The following is a 5738-nucleotide window of genomic DNA, read 5'->3' as shown; positions in this document are numbered from 1 at the left end:
TATAAATATATGTGTGTGTGTGAGTGTTTTCTAGATGTCTCGTAAGCAACACTGAATGAGAGTCAAATCGACGTCCTTGATCTGTGTGCAGCATTTCTGGTGTGTCTTACTCTTTAGGGCTTGAGAGATCACCACTTGATGCAGCACAGACTTGGTGGTGGGGGGGGGGGGTTGAAAACTTTACAAAAGAGTAAACCATTATGAAGTGTAAGTGTCCTCTCAGCATTTGAGTATTTTGTCATGTCTTCAGTGTGACTTGTGGTTTGTTGCTGGCTTCACACATGAAAATATTGACGTCAATTCTGCAGAAACATCCACAGAGACTTAGAATATTGACAGCTTTATTTCATCATATGTGCGCAGCTGGAAGTACCTCGTACACTTGGGAGGTTGAACAACATGTCTCTCCAGCTGGTGTGACGTCAACAGATGAGACCGAACGAAAGCCGTCAACATGTTGACCAGAACGAAGTGAAATCCTCACCTCTGGAGGATTTCAGTGATTTAGTTTTACTCTTCTGAAGGACACTGAGAGTGCACCACAATGATGACACAGACTGCGGTGTGCATGAGAAGACCACAGTAGTATGTTGGCAGTGGAGAAGCAGTTGCAGCTGCTGACACACAGGATAGTGTTACACTAAGCCTGAATCTTATTGGATGCTACCAAAGACATGTTACAGCAGGGGGCCAGGTCATGTGTTTTTGGGCCATAGAGGAATCCTCATGTCCCAAAGTTGCAGCTATTTAGTTATTTGTATCTGAGATCGGAGATTGAGGAGAGCATGATGTTTTTTTTTTAACATAAAATCCTCACTATGACTGGCTGTTAAGCACCTCAGAGCTGAAATTCCTGTTGCCTTACCTGTTGTTCAATTTCCTTAGGTTTCCAGGTGCTGTCCATTGACTCACACAAACTGGCCCAAAATATTACACTATCAAATATCTAATGGAAATGACATGCCTTAGCTGTGACTCATTATCACCTGGTTAACTGAGTTATCACCCAGGAGCTGTGATGCAGCTGCTGTTTCACTGTGTGCATCTCATTTTCTCTGTGGACCTTAACTGGGACTGCATCCCTGTCTGTTACTGTCATTGTCATGGCGAGTGGCCTGGAGTACCCATACGATGGACATGCTAGAGAGTGGTGCTGGTCACGTCTGTCCTTGTTGGCCTTTCTGATGAACATGGAGAGCAGGACAGTGTTTGTAGCAGGACTCTGGATCCCTGTGATACGGCTCAGGTGAGTAATCGTCTCCAGGGTGTTTTCTGTTGGTGTGAGGGAGCGCCACTGTCCAGCCCTGGAGTTCAACCGCTGAGCAAGGCAACCCTGTATATGTTGCACTAAATATTTCATCAAGCTTACAGTAAGAGTCAGCTGCTCAACCGCCTGAAGGAATTAGTCATCAGTAAGCTGATGATGAATCAGCGACCAGCTCAAAAGGTTGAGTGTGTGGGGATCCTGCAGCAGTGATGCAGCACTGCATGGCTGCCTTGCAAGGCTGCAAGGTTCTGTGCACCCATCCCTTGAATTGTCGACTGTAATGTTGGGTCCAAGCAGGCACAAGGCATATGAATTTTTCAACCTCTAGTGTTACCATCACAAGACGAGTGAGACCGACTGTACACATCCAAACTTTCACCTTGTTTACTAGTGTGAGCAATACTGTGCGTTTGGAAGAGTAGCGGAGAGTTCTCAGAGTTTCTCTTTCATCGGGGGGGGGGGGGGGGGGGGGGTCTGCTAGAATATGTTTGCAGGCTGTACAGGTCAAAATACACAAATACATCATCTGTACAAATCATCTTTTAAATCTGCCCGAATAGCTCAATATTAGCTCTGGGCTGTGGAGGAAAATCCCACTGACCAGTGTCTACGGTAGTGGAAATCCCCTGACTAGTAGTCTCACTGCTGTGATACGGTCTACCTGACAGGATGGAACCCTTATTTGGTGAAGTTTTTCTTCAATCTGGTACCGCGGACGGACCGACACAGCAGATAAGACACAGATGATGATCTCATGTCTGTCATGTCTTCTTTTTTTCTTATTATGTCTTATGCAACGCCTCTTTGTATAAGTTCTGGCTTTTGTGAACTAGCGGCCAGTTGCTCCATTTTGAGCACCCGTGCTTGTTGTGTAAACTCTGCAGAGCTTACAAATCTTAAGATGAATTTCCATCACAGGGCCCAGCTCCAAAAATTCCCAGTCAGCTCTGATTGGTCAGCCGGCCAAATCTTTAGTGATTTGTCACTCACTTGTAGCGTGTCGGAAATGCCACGCCCTTCAACCAGGAGCTTCCTGATTACCTGTAAGCACAACTGCAGCCACGGTAACAACGTTGTTTGTTACGTTGTTCTAATTCATGTGAGACTAGCCAATAGAAAGACTTGTTAGATGTTATTGGGTGATGTAGCTGTTTAGATAGACGTAGCCAGGAATGAACATTAGGGATTAAGGCGTTTCAGGAGCAGTGTTTTCTATGGATTCTCTTTGCTGCGGACTTGTTTCCTTGTTTCCTCAACTGCACCATCCAATAATGGATGTTTTTAAATTAAACTCAGTCCACATGTTGTTGTTACTACATAACAAAATAGATGTTGCTGAAAACACAAACTAACGATCTAAATGTTGAAATATAAACATGGAGGGAAAAATAAGGTGAGGCCATTATCTCCTCGTGAAAAGGATTGTTCATTGTATCCTATGCTCAGGGGGATAAGACAGGAAACATTGACAGACCTCTCCTCAGTATTTAAAGAATTCGATCAGCTCTTGTTGTGGCTGACACTGAGCTATTACACTCAGTTAGAAACCTTCCTGAGCTAAAAACACTATTTGACCACAGCACAGTCTCTGGTTGAACTGATTGAAGAAGGTGCAGACTGCAGATATTGTGAAGGTCTTCTGCTCATCTCACCTTTAATGTTGTCTTTGGAGAATGTTGCCTGTTCATTCATGCACACTGTCGTATTGATTTCCCATTTAGCCACTGATTTATAGCTATTGGCTAAACAGCACCATGTCATGTTACTTGCACTAAATAACCATCATGAACCCGAGCATCGTTGTAAATTAGGGCTGTTTGCATTCGATGGGTATTTTTGCAGCACCCATTCTATGTTGATTTCTTATTCCACAACCAGGTCCTAGGACGGCATCTTGTTTTTTCCCTCCAACCAGCACTTTCCTTATTAATGTGTTGTCATCGTTTGCTGTGTGCCACTGTAAAGCCTCCTTTATTTGGCTGCCTGGGTGGCCGCTGTTATTGATTTCCTGTTTCTCAATTCTCTTAACCGAAGCCAAACTGGACAGCTTGTTCGGATCTCCCTCTCCACCACTCCCCCTCTCCCTCCCTCGCCTGTATTGTACCATGTCTTCACAGTCCTTTCTGAGACTGTGCATTTGATCCATTCCCATAAATGTCAAGCATATCAAGATCCAAACCTCAATGCACCCTCTAGGCCAAATCTCTCTTCCTTTCTTCCTTTCTTTCATTCTGTCATTCTTTCATTCTCTCTTTCTTTCTTTCTTTCTTTCTTCTAGATTATATACATAATAATAATAATAATAATAATGATTTAATAGCACCAGTTAAAATGTCACTGACATTTTGTTGGTTCACGTTTTATCACAAGTGCCTAATGTACCAGATGAGAAGTAGAAAATCGAAATCTCTTGTAACAAGATGTCCTTGTTTTACATGCAAGGCACGCCAACTTGGAATTCCTAGTTTGACTCATTCGTGTGATGTTCTGCTCTACTTCTGCCAATGGTATACTTGGTCTCTTTCCAAGACCCAGAGGTTAAAAAAGTTGAATCCAGTTTGGTCTGAAGAAGCAGCTTTGACGTCTGCAGCATAATAAGCAGTGAGACATCCTGCCCACTTTGTTCCTCCGTGGATTTAAAGGACCACATAGGCTCTTTTTCTGCCAGAAAGCGTGTCTGTTGTTGGTCTTTGGTTTGCCTAAGGATAACATTGTAGCATTGTTTTGTGCGTTGCAACACCTGCGTCTCTTGATTTGACTTTTCTTTTACGAAAAGCTTGCTTGTTTAAATGCCCTGACAGAAGCAGAATAAAACCACAGCTCTACAAACCAGAACTTGTTTTCATAGCAAGTACATATTCTAACACAAGTACCCTGATGGGTTGACTGGTGCATTTTTGTCTCCTTTAAGGAATTAAAAGTTGGTGGCATTATGAGTTTGACCAATAGTCATTTACTCAATACTTGGCAAGCAAATTTCTATCCTGACACAAAGGAAAACATTTGTAGTAAATATTCACAAGTGGAGATCTTTACCAAGTGTGTCACTTCAAGAGACAGGCGAACCATCAAATCACCAGCAACACTATTGACCTTGATTTGGTTTCCCTCTTTCACTGCCTAGTTTCTCAAGGGAGGACTGTTCTTTAAAGTACTTTACGTAGAAAACTGCAGGTTTTATTCCCACAAGTCATTTAAGTTACTTTAGGCCATATTAGTAACCTTGTTTGTGCATTGCAGGGGGTTAAATGCAGCTGATCATCGTATTCATACTGTAAACAATCACAGCCAAACTGTAATTATAATCAGTGGAGCAGATCATGGCCCGCTCTGCACAACTCATAGACCATAATAAACTCCTCATTCATATGTATGTAATAAGAATTTCCATCTTTGTAATATCCTGGCATGCTGTATTGATATGTGGTGAATGTCATGAACATGCTTATTTGAAATCAACGGATATGTGTCATGTATTTTTGGACGCATGACATCTGTTGCTTTGCAGAAATTGTCACCAACCTTTCCCATCAAAAATTCAGTTAAACTAATTTAAAGAACTCTGTGTCTGTTGACATGATCTAGACCTACACGTTCTGAGGAAATTACATTATTACTGAAAAATGTAACCTAATAATGACATTTAATGACGACATGTTTCCACTGAAATTGTTGTTGCTATAAAGCAGGGGTGTCCAAACTACAACTGCGGCCAGCCATCCATTTTTAATTCGCCCTCATCATTGTCTTAAAATATAATATATAAAAAAAAAAAAATTGCACTTCTCAGCCCTGACTTGCCAGCTGTCCCTCAGAACGCCGCCACGTCCCTCAGAACGCCGCCACTCTGCCACGCCCCCGAATTGTTTTACCATTGCTATTTCCATTGTTACTTTGTCGGATATAAATAGATTAATAGAATAAAAAAAAAAATGCAGCGTAAAACCAACATTTGCCAGGTATGGCCCTGAAATCCTCATATCACTATTTGTCGATGTAGTTTTCTAATGGAACAAATGCTCTTTTTCTCCATGTGAAACCTGCAACCCATTCACAACTGGGTGCTGCAGCTGAGTCCCAGTCCTGTTAGCAGCTGAGACGAGCATCTGGGGATGCTGCGCTTCAAGAACGCCGGCAACAGCTGCTGAAAGAACAGATGTTTCTCAGTCACTTTTCCTGCCTCATGCAGATTCAAGTGCAAAGAAGCGAGAGAGTCCTCTATGTAGAAGCTGATCTGAAATCATCCTTTCATTTTGTCCTGATATCAGATGGTAAATTGATGAGCTGGGTTTAATGTAGCCTGGGATTTAGAATGGTGTGATTTTGTCTCCTTTTGGTAAGAAAGACGTTATAGTGAAGTGACTCATCGTCTTCTCTGGGACTGTTTGTCATTCATGAATGTCAAACTTTCCATCTTCTTTTTCGGGGGTTGGTCGTGTTTTCAATATTAAAATACTAATAAATGAATGAT

Source organism: Pleuronectes platessa, chromosome 1, assembly GCF_947347685.1.
Source record: "Pleuronectes platessa chromosome 1, fPlePla1.1, whole genome shotgun sequence".
Classification (NCBI taxonomy): Eukaryota; Metazoa; Chordata; class Actinopteri; order Pleuronectiformes; family Pleuronectidae; genus Pleuronectes; species Pleuronectes platessa.
This window is presented reverse-complemented; position numbering follows the sequence as displayed.